General features: G+C 39.3%; 1 long non-coding RNA gene across 1 annotated transcript in view; it reads left to right on the forward strand.

Moving 5' to 3' along the window:
• The first annotated feature begins 4,301 nt into the window (after positions 1–4,301).
• Positions 4,302–12,189, forward strand: part of LOC121110341 — a 37,875-nt gene continuing 29,987 nt past the window's right edge. The window contains exons 1-2 of the long non-coding RNA XR_005858685.1: positions 4,302–5,230; positions 5,941–6,160. This is a non-coding gene — a long non-coding RNA (uncharacterized LOC121110341). The remainder of the gene's footprint in view (positions 5,231–5,940; positions 6,161–12,189) is intronic.

The following is a 12,189-nucleotide window of genomic DNA, read 5'->3' on the forward strand; positions in this document are numbered from 1 at the left end:
TAATTGCAATGTGAAAATTTTGATTTTAACTCCCCGGATTCTGTGCTGCACATTCTGTTTCTCCATTTCAGAAAACTCTAAAAAATCTTGTTTTTAGTAACTATATTAACCAAATCTTGTTTTCCAGTGACAGAAATAGAAATAGTCTTTGTCCCAAGGTGAGTGCAAACTAAAAGCCAAGAGAGTGAGTTCAGAATTTTATTTATTTATATATATATTTTAAAAGAGAATACATAGCTGGTTTCTATCTTGATTTCATTATATTTTTAAGAAGCAAATTCTTGCATGTTAGTCAGCAGGAAATACAGGCTTTGCACTCTACTGCATGTCATAGGCAGAGCTGTTCAGGAGTTCAACAAAAGTTTAGCAAACGTGGTGAGCAAGAGTGCAGTGTGAAATAGGGACAGCCTAAGGACATAAGTGGAGAAGCCTGATGAGGCAAGGAAAATATAGCTCAAGCAGAATAAAATTCCGGCACTAATGTAAAAGGAAAGTTTTGGTTTTGTTTTGTTGTTTTTAGAAATACCTGGTTTTCAGCCTGTGGTTAAACATGTATAACTTGACAGGACAGCTGCCTGATGCTTTGTTTCTGAAACAAGACTTCACAACTTGAGAGAAAGAGAATTCACACAACAATCAGAGAATAGAATTTTAGAATGGCTTGGGTTGAAAGGGCTTCCAAGGACTACCCTGCCATGGAAGAGGTTGTCAATCACTAGGTCAGGCACCAGATCGGGCTGATCAGGTCCATATCTTGTCTGGCCTTGGGCACTTCCAGGGATGGGTCATCCACAACTTCCCTGGGCAGCCTGTGCCAGTGCTTCACCACTCTCTGAGTGACAACTTTCCATCTAACATCTAAACTAATTCTTCATTTTTTCAGTTTACAACCATTCTGCCTCATTCTTTCACTATCAGACCATGCAAAAAGTGAGTTTCCCTCCTCTTTATAAGTTCCCTTCAAGTAGTGAAAGGTCCTTAACAAGGTCTCCTGGGAGCCTTTTCTTCTCCAGGCTGAACAATCATAGAATCTTAGCATCATAGAAACACCAAGGTTGGAAAAGACCTCGAAGATGATTCAGTCCAACCATCCACCTATCACCAATATTTCCCCACTAAACCATGTCCCATAGTATCACATCTAAACATTTCTTGAACACCTCCAGGAATGGTGATTCAACCATCTCCCCGAGCAGTCTGTACCAGCACCTGGCCACTCTTTCAGAGAAAAGAGGGTCAACCTAAATCTTCCCAACTAGAGGCCATTCCCTCTAGTCATATTGCTAGTTATGCGGGAGAAGAGGCCAATTCCCACTTTGCTACAACCTCTTTTCAGGTAGTTTTAGAGAGCAATAGGGTCTCCCTTGAGACTCTTCTCCACAGTAAACAATAACAGTTCCCTTGGCCGCTCCTCATAAGACTTGTGCTCCAGGCTCCTCACCAGCTTCATTGTTCTCTGGACATGCTCCAGGGCCTCAACATCCTTCTTGTATTAAGGGGCCCAAAACTGAACACAGAACTCAAGGTGCAGCCTCACAAGCGCTGAGTACACAGGGATGTTCACTTCCTTACTCCTACTATCAACAGTATTTCTGATACAAGCCTGGATGCCATTGGCCTTCTTGGCCACCTGGGCACACTACTGGCTCACATTCAGCTGATCATCAGTCTCAGATCTGTTTCTTCCACACAGTCATTCAGGTCTGTAGCACTGCCTGGGGTTGTTGTGGCCAAAGTGCAGGACCCAACACCTGGTCTTGGTGAACTTCATCCATTGGCCTCAGCCCAAGCCCAGCTCCCTTAGCCTGTCCTCAGAGCAGAGGTGTTTCAGCCCTCTGATCATCCTCATGGCCCTCCTCTGTACTCACCCCAGAAGCTCCACATCTTTTCTGTACTGAGGCCCCCAGGTCTGGGTACAGGACCCTTCTGGCTGTGACCACCCAAACAATTCCTTATCCATCTAATTGTCTAGCCTTCAAATTAATATCTCTCCAATTTAGAGATAAGGATGTATAGCAGAACCACGTCAAAGGCCGTGCACATGTCCAGGTAGATGACATCAGTTGTCCTTTGATTCATCAGTAACATTACTCTATCATAAAAGGCCACAAGATTGATGAAGCCATACTGGCTATCATGGATCACTTCCTCACACATGCTTTAACATAGCTTCCTGGGAATATGATCTTTTCCATGATCTTTCCATGCACAGAGGTAAGGGGCACTGGTCTGTTGTTTGCCAGGTCTTCCTTTCTCCCTTTCTTAACAATGGGAGCATTATTTCCTTTTCTGCAGTCACCCACAGACTTGGCCTGCCAGCCATGACTTTTCAAACATGATGGAGTTGGTTGTAAGTAATTGTTTACCCGAAATAAATAAAATATTATCTTCAAGTATAAACCATTACTAACCCAGGAGGAGATTTTATGAGTGTGTGAGTGTGTAGCTGTTACTATGTGGTTTTGTAATATTTTTTTGCATCTTCCAGATGTTCTCTTCTATTTATTTTCTTTTTCTTCCTTGAATTTACCTTTCTTCCTTTTTCTTTCTGTGCTTAAAATGTTGTGATCCCTAATATCAGACATAGCATTATAGGTGTTTAATTTAAATTTTTCTTTAAATCCTTAAAAAAACTGTGATAGAGTGAGAATGTGCATGCGAGACTGAATGCCGAATAGCTGGGGATGTGACAACTTAGATAATTAATTAGTCCTTTTCATGTCAACAGGGGGGTGCACGTATTTTGATTTTGTGCATATATTCTCATTCACGCTTCTTTTTTTCTTTTTTCTTTTTTTTTTTCATTTTTCTTTTATTTTTGATGCCTAGGATTGTGAAGCCTTTATTTTCATCCTGGATTCAATAAACTGTCTGCTCTCATTACATGGATCTGAATGACGTGTGTTAGCACCCTGCTTATTAACCACTCTTCATCTGCAGCAGGTCTGTGTTAGACACCTGTCTCAATTTTCCTATCACATGCCTTCTGTGCGGCACTGTCATAAGAACAGCAGACAGACATTAACTCATATTTTTCAGGGGTCTCTACACTGGGAAATAAATGTAGTCAAAAGGCAATGCATTGGCTTTTATTCTTATTCTCTTCTTTCTTTCCTCTGTGATTAAAAATGCCCATGAATCTCCTAAATCAGAGTTTCACTTCTGAGGTCATTTATAGCAACTTTGAAAATTCTGCGAAGTTGATCAACCACTGAAATTATTCTGGATGCCCATTCCTGGACTATGTAACACCTCAGCAGGCGACGGAAATGACTTACTACATTGAAATTGTGATTGCTCTCATCATTACCTCTGCTTAAAAAACAGTTTTGTTTAGAAAAATCATTTTAAGTCATGATGATTAGAGCAAAATGATTTTATTAAGTAGAAGGAAAATATAGTTTAATGACTGGATGTGGATCTGGGTCTTGGGAACCCTGAATACGATGCCTGGCTGTAGCAGTGTAAGATTGTGTTCATTTATTTTTTGTCATCTTGATGTACTTATTTAAAAGTAGAAAGTAGACACAGAATATTATTTGATTTATCTTAAAATAAGATCCCGTCACCTTCAGTATTCCTGGTCTGGTTACTCCACAGAGATTTGACTAAATCACATGATAAATAACCTTTTTTTAATGATCTCATTTCCCAATTTTCCATTTCTGCCTCTGTGTTTAGGACTTACATGTCATTTCCATCCCCTAACCTCTTTTCTACATTTTCTTAGTCTTACCAAACAGGAGTTTAAATCCTCACTCCTATTCCTTTGGAAACAAACTATAATAAACATCAATGCATTGTGAGGAACAAAATCATATTTTACATTTTTTTTTCCTGATGTTTTCCATTACATTTCATTCCTTTGCATTCTTCTATTGGATTTCAGTTACTAACTTTTAGAGGGTCATGGCTTTGTCTTTCAATGACCCTGTGTAAATCAAAAGCAATGAGACAAAGCCACTGGGCTCCTGGAACCTATCTGCCCCTCACACTGCCAGACAGAGAAGTATTTTTCATATTGTTTAATATCTTTGTGCCTTTGCATGACTTTCACCTGCATCTATTCTTTCCAAGCTCTCTCAAAATCCATGTCTCACTCCATGTGTTTTTCCAACATAGAAGCTCAAGATTTATGCATTTATTTGTATTTGTTTTTTTCTCAGGATGGTTCCAAGAAAATACCAAAAGACTCAACCTCTTACCAAAAGTTTACTCAAATCTTCACACTGGTTCTTCACAAGATTTTCAGAATTATGTTCACTTTCCAGGCACTCCAATTGTGTGCTGAACACCACAGAGGATGTAAAGGGTGGAGAGAGCAAGTTTCAGGGTCATATCTCCTTTTCCTCCTTTTCTTCCATCTGATAATTGAAAGGATGTCTGAGTGACATGGACTGTAAGAAGCCGTCCTGCCTGTGCAAATCATTTTTAGCGGACTTAAATGATTTTTATTCCCACAGCTATGCTGTAAAGTAGATAAGGAGTGTGTCCATTTCAGAGAGGATATACTGAGGAACAAATCAGACTTACTGACTTGTCCAGTATTATACAGTTTGTGGATGTGCCAAGAATTGAGTATATCTCCTCAGAGCCCTACTCTAGTTCTCTAGAGTATCATCCAGATTATTGGCTCAACTCTCCATCAGCTGAAGCAGTGACTCACCAAACAGGAGTCATTCTTTCATGTAGCTGTTTTTCCAACAATTTATAAATGCAACAAGCTGAACATAGATTTTTTATTTTTATTTATTTTTTTTTAGTGTAAAAAGGAAATACTTTAGTGTAGGTTGATTTTAAATTCCATGGAGTCCACAAAACCTTCAGGCTACCACAGTTCTGAGGTATTTATAACATGGTATTGATGTTGTGAAGTACTTCACCTCCACCCCTGTCTGCCTTGAGACATCTTGTTTTCAGAGGGAAGCGAATACAAGTTCAAGGTTACAGGAGAACATTTCCCTGGCTTGTCAACTCCTCCTTTTTCAGCTTGACTGGAGAGCTTCTTCATGCTCTCATACTTTATTCCTGTGATCAGACTGCAGGAGGCAAATGAGAGCCAAGAGGGTTGTGGCACTTGTGGTTTATTTTAGAGGTGGTTTATTCTCTGAAAAGAAAAAAAAAAAGAAAGAAAGAAACAGAAGAAAAAAAAAGAAAGAAAGAAAGAAACATTCTGAAATTTTCACATGGAATAGAGATCTCGTCTGCGTCCTGCTGAGTTGCTTTAAAGGTAGGTTGTTGCTATTCACCCTTTCCTCCTCCTCTGGCAGCTTTCTACTTAGGTTTGACAAGTGACATTATTAGTGTTGATGGCCAAGCCTTGAACTCGCTATGTTGATTGCCTGAATGTTTCTGTTTCTCAGTGTAATGAAAGAACAATCAGTGCCTCTGTGATATCCTCATGCGGCACTAACTGCTATTAGAATTTATTATCATTTGTTTATAAGTATTTATTATATGTTCTGACAAGAATCTTTACAGGCTCCAACTGAGAATGAAGCACAGTACTATGAGGCTTTGCGTAGATTCACAGTAACATGCAAAGAGCTTACAATCTCTATAAATGAATATGAATAGAGAAAAGGAACATGAAGTAGAAAATTGCCTTTGCTAGCAGTCATTTCAGCAGCTACCACGCGGCGCATCAGTCCCTACTGAGGGACATTTGATCACACTTCCTGCCTAATTACAACAGTCAGAATTTACTGTCCTTCATTCTGGTGTTTCAGCTAGAAACATAATAACAAGTAATTCTGAAAAACAAAGGCTTTCGGAATACCAAAAATCACAAAAAGTCAAAAGCAGGAGGAGGAAAGGAATGAGTAATTGTTCTGCATGCAAAGGTGCCTCCCCACCTATTTATAAACAGTATCCCCACCAAGAGTAAAATATATATTCTTATAAGAAGTATTGAGATCAGCTTGCTTTTCCTTTCTGTAGAAAACTTTGGTCTCCAAAGACATCAGTGAGAAAACTAACAAGAGCATTTTGGGAGAATAACTATTTGATGCCAGAAGGACACTCGGGATGAAATTCAGTTGTCTAAACTGGCATCTATGGTTCTTGCTAGACCTCGTGGGACGGTGTCTGAGAGAACTGCACCAGGCTGGCTGACATTATGTGGGACCTAGGGGAGCTCTGTGCCCTCATGGCAAAACAGGTAGAGGCTATGTGGTATATCATAGGGAGTGGGGGGGGAAAAAAACAGAAAGAGAAAGAGAAAAAAAAAGTGCCTGAACTTTGTATTTAAAAGTAAAATAAAATTAAAATTAAAAGGAAAAATAAATCAACGTAAACACTATTGGATGTGGATACTCAGTATCACCTCTGGAGCACCCCTGGATATAGGACAGCATCACGAGTGTCAACAGAAACCTGCCCTCAGCATTCTGAGAGGATAGTTAGCTCTACGTCATGTATCAGCAGGGTAGAATAGAACCAAAAGTCTCCCATCTGCCTAGAGCATTTCCACTTTCTGAGTGTGGAGGTGTACATACAGAGATAGGACCAGAGACGTCTTTAAGCATTTACCCTAAAAGATGTTGTCTGTCTTTTGATCTGTCTTTCATTCCTGTGTTTGGATGGATTGGAAGAAAGATATTCTCTCCTTGTAAGATTCTGAACATGTTTTTCTTGCTCTAAAACCTACTGGTTTTAAAACAAAAATGTTGGAGGGGGGAAAAAAAAAAAGAAAAAAAATACAATACAGCAAGGCACAAAACAAGGACATGATAAAGCAAACAGGAAAAGTTATTTCTTTTTCACTCAGCCTAACAAATAGTAGGAGATGAATTTGTGCCAGGTAATGTGTTCCATACCTCTAAGTTAATTAGCAGTAAATGCGTATTTAGTTAGCGGGAGGGGTAGAAATCAAGAAAATTGTTATTTCTGTTTCTCAGTTCCTGTGTATTTAAATTCACAAGCACACTTCTAGAGGAAGCTGCCTCTCCAGCAGAAAGGTCTGTACTGATCAAGGGAGCTGCCTGTTTCAGATACACTTAAGAAGGTGTCTGTTGCCAAGGGGCCTCAGAGTTGTAACTGTTCGCTGTTCTCATTTTCTCTTCTGCCAATTATCCAAACACCTTCCCCATTCACTTCATAATAATGATAATAACACCTTCATTAAATAATCTCAAGGCGATTTCTACTATAAAACAAATTGGGGTTATTTCACCCCATTGACAAGAAGCAGAAGGGGTCATTTAGCCTTTGGCTGAAGCTAAATGCCCAAGCAATCACCAGTTTCTGTACTGTGAAAAACACGGGGAAAAATGTGCTGCTCCTACCATTGCAGTGAAGTCAGTTCCTTGAATATCTGTCGCCTTTTATGTGCCTGAAGGAGCCAAAGATTCTTCTAGACCAATGGGCATCATCCTTTGTTATCTTTGCATTGTTTGTGCCTTTGGCCAAGCCACGAGGGTGAGGGACCTGAAATACAGTGGTGTTGCAAGGACAAAGCATCATGAAGAGGGCTTGATTGTTCCTTTTCATCACTTCTCAGCTGCAGAGCTAAAGATCATTTTCTGAGCACGGCATCAACCTGTCCTTAATGCATCACTGAATTCATCAAAGTCTTCTTTTGTGAGAATCCTTTAATATTCCTGAAGCCTGAACTTGTGATGCTGTGATTGAAGGTGGCTGGAGCAACAATGAACCTTTGCTGCCAATGGGAAAGACATCACCAGTAACTGCTGTATCAAATTCCAGGTAGATTGGTGCAGTGCAGAAATAACCCACTCTAAGCTAGCAATCACACACAGCTTGCTGCTATTCATGACAGTGCTGTAAGATATGCAAAATATAATTCCACCTTGTGATTGTAGATGAGTTCCAAATGCAAAGTCCTGGAAAAGATGCACACAGAAACTAAAACTGGAGTTATTGGTCTAAACTTGTCACTAGTAATGACACTATCATTCTATTTTTATGCCAGACTAGATGTTTACAGCATTATAAGGGTGACTTTATGCAACATTCTCAGTTCTTTTCTCTGATACCGTTATTACTACATCCATAACAATCTAAAGGTACAGGACAAAGAATTTTTGCAAAGAGAGGGTATATCTTTTATTAAGCCAACTAATACAGGTTGGGAAAAAATAGTCACATTTTTGGCAGCAGAGTGTGTACTCCTGACACCTCTTCTATTTTCCCTAATGATCAGTTTAATAAAACCTGTTACCTAACCCTGAAAACCCAGGACTAAGATCAGGAAATAGCCACACTATCCAGAGACATCCAATTCACAGTGTCCTAACAATGTTCAGAACATGGTCCATAGTAATAAACCAATCAGTCCTTGAGAAAAAAAAGCCACATTTTAATTTGTGCCTCAAATTTGTGCTGCAGATTGCTAGACATATGGAGCTCATTAAAGGCTTTCAAAGATAACAGAGCCATTGTCATTGGACTCTTGTTTCAAGTGCATATGGTTGCTTATGTACATGACAGTAGCAAAACACACAGTTTATCTCATAGTCTCTTCCAGTACCTGAACAACTGAAGTTATTACCCACAGAGGTACTTGACAGTTCTCCAGTTGTGCCCCTCCGCCAAAACACTTGGGTCAAAGACCAAGAGAAGACGGTTGTGCTCACTGGTTTTGACAGAACTCAGGGTACTGAGGACACAGGATGTACTGAGTCCTGAGTACTCACAGAATCATGTGTAAGAAACCTATCATCTAAGGGAAAAATGGGGCAGTAAACTTAGGACTAGTGTAGAACACATATTTAAAACATCATGAGTTCTCCTTAATCTGCTCCGCACAGAGAGTTGGGCTTCAAAAACATTTTGCTTTTAGAAAAAATAAAAAATAAAAACCACCAAGATTCTGAAAAAATATTTATAAATGCACAGATACAATGAGTTAATCTCAGAGGCCTTTATCAATAACTTAATATTGCTACAGTTTCATATGAGTGCTTAGAAAACAACCACCCTGAGTAAAACTCAAATGGGCACTATAAAGACATATAGCAAATGACAGATAGGACAAACATTTATTATTCTTTCCTTAGCATTGTTAATCTTGATACATGACACTAACTCTTAATTTTGACAACTAAAAATGCCATTGTGACAATTCAGTGAATTATACATCGGAAAGGCTTTCCCTTTTCTACCTTCCTTCCTTTATGCTTTTTTCTTTATTTCTTTTCCTTCCTTTCCTTCTTTCTTTCTTTCCTTTTCTTTTTCCTCCTCTCTTTTCAGATTGTTGTTGCTTTTATTTAATTTCCAGAAGATCTTGGCCAATAAATCTGAAAGGAACAGGGTGTGGGAAGTAAAATTAAACCAATCTAGCAGTGAAAGTCATAACAGGAATCATTGGATGGGAGTTAAAGCCAGACAAATTCAAATGAGAAATAAAGCACTGTGAGTGCGGTTAGCCATTGGAACAGGCTATGACGGGTAACCAGATTTACATATTTTGTTTCCTTTATGTTTTAGAAGGTGCTTTACACTGGTAGCTGATTCAGTAATGAATTCCTTGGTCAAAATGTACCTAATGAATAAGAGGTCAGATCAAGGCCTTTGGCAGTTTTCAAATATGTGAAGAAACTCTGTCAGTACTTCTATAGCCCTTCTTTTTCCATGCATTAAGTTTCCTCTGGACTGGTGAAATTTTGCTCTGATTTCACTAGCCAGTCATTGTTAGGTACCAAAATAGTATCAGAAAGCATGATGCAGACATATAATCAGTCCAAGCAAGCTCCCAGCCCTTTGTCTACACCCAAAGCTCAAGCCATTCAAGTTTATTTTTCCACTGGGTTCTCTCTATTTCTGTGTGTCCAGGAACTCAAACCTCCAAAGAAGGCAAGCAGACATGTTTATCATCTGAAACCTCACTATATGGCATTCTGCGAGTCATAAAATCGTTGTTAGATGAATGAAAACCCACACTCTTCCTATTCAAAAACTGGAGGAGAAATTGGCTGCATTACAAGAGTGTAATTAATGAGCAGACATAAATAAATGCGTTCTGTTAGCATCATGCTTCAATAGCATTATGCTGCTTTCTTCTGTTCTGGTCTACAAGGGCCAGTAGCAGAAATATTTTCTCATTAAAACTAACAAGTACAGACAGACTTTGGATTAGGGAGAAGGGTATTTGTTGTATCTGGTGCATTTTTCAGGAGTGATTATGAGAATTCCGTCCTGAAAAAGTTAATGTTCTTCCATTTCACAAGCAAGAGAAAGAGGTGTAATTCAGATCAGACCACAAAAGAAGTTCTAAGCATCTCCTTGCTTCTCAGCACAAATGCAAATCAAAATCATGTTCCCAGATCCAATAGGAGATGCAGTCCATAGAAAGAGGAAAGAAGAGGAAAAGATGCATTCTAAGCCCTGTGAGGCAAAGACTGCAATAAACTAGTTAGGGGAAACGTAACTCACCTGAAATCACAAACATTGCCAGAGAGATCCATGCTAGTGCGTAGTATATGTTTATGTCAAGTGCTGCTCTACTTAGTGTACCACTAGTAAAATTTTTACTCTACATCTGCCTTTCTCCATTAGCTTTCCTACCCACATCTGTTTCATCACTACAACTCACTTGCCTTTTCTTTCCACTTAAAGTACCACACCCATTGATAACCCATGAATAGTTATCAGATGATAATCATTTACAGCTTGAAATAGGCCTAATGTAAATAGCTTTATAACAATACTAACTGCAGTTTACTGGTAAACACAAATAGAGAAAATGCAGGTTAGTTTAGCTTCTAATAACTGATTGGTGCATTACCAGTGCCAGTCACTGCATTATCCACCTCCTAATCAGCGTCTGAAGTGTCTGAGCAATTTTTCCATAAATAATTTTGTACACCTAATTCTTCTGCCATGCCCACTCCTTGCAGCTGCAGTGGCCCTATTATTAACTATCCAAGACCTGACTTTAGTCTCATCAGCAGGAGCTGCTGAATTATCACTGGCAGGTGCCATGAATGGTAAGCATGATTCCAAACATCACAAGGATAGTGATAGTTCTTCCAGTGAAGAAACCCCTCTGGCAATGACACTACATGCAGTAGAAGCTCTGATTATGTCTTGGACATACATATATCACTATGGAGCAGTTTTATTAAGACTGCAGTGCAGCAGCTGCTGTGACAGGAAAGGAACTGATGATTAAGTAAGTCTTGGCGTTATCTCAAGGACTAGCCAAGACAAAAGGGTCACCCCCATTCTCATAGACAAAGATGACACCATGAGACATGGTCAAATATGAACAGTGTAAATCACAGCATGGCAATAGTTGCTTCTATTGCCAATTAGTGCTTTACACCCAGAACTTTAAGGAGCAAGAGAAATATAGTAGGATGCTTGTATGCATACCAGAAAATAGGCTAGAAGTAATACTGACGTGACAATGCAGAGCTCATGGGTGCCTCTGAGTTGCTGCAGAACCCAAAAGGCTTTTGGAAAACAGATAATAATCATCTTCCATATGTGAGGATAGTATCTTTCCTGACACCACACAGTTCATACTTTGCTCCCTCACATGTTATCCAACCTTAGTGATTCTATGATTCTCCCTATACAGAAAAGCACAGTGATAGAGGCTGAATCACATTCCTCTCCAAATTGTGGCTGAGGATGTCTCAAGTATAGTAAGTATGAAACAGCATTTATGCTGAGTAGAGACAGACCTTGACAGACCAAGAAGTCTCTGATTTGCCCTGAACACCTGCTGCCCAGAACCCCAGTCATCTCTGTGATGCTCAGGTGAGCGCTCCTAGATCAGTTCAGGATCAAGTATTTTTCTACTTCCTTTCAATCAGTACTTTCCTAATAGAACTGCTTTGCTTCCTGTTTTTTAAGAAAATAATTATTTTCCCCTATGCTCAAAGGGGATGCCTGAAATATGTATTGGTTTTCAACTAAGGGGAAAAAGTGATTTCCCCTTCCCTCTTTTGCTGCTAAACTATAGTCTGAAAAATGCATTTATTCTCTGATTTGTATAACTCATTTACTCCCTTTGGGATCTTAGATTGTTCACAACTGCCTATAAAACACTTTCCCTTTGCTTTGGAAAAGATATTTTCCCCATTTGGGCTCTTAAACACTGGTTTTAGGAACAGGTAGATGCTGTCGTTCAAAAGACCATTGTTTGTGGCCCATCTGTGACCTTATTTTTACCTCCTCCCCCCCATCACAGCAGGTCAGCAGGCAGTTACACAAGAAAGC

The sequence above is a fragment of the Gallus gallus genome, chromosome 3 (assembly GCF_016699485.2).
Source record: "Gallus gallus isolate bGalGal1 chromosome 3, bGalGal1.mat.broiler.GRCg7b, whole genome shotgun sequence".
Taxonomy (NCBI): Eukaryota; Metazoa; Chordata; class Aves; order Galliformes; family Phasianidae; genus Gallus; species Gallus gallus.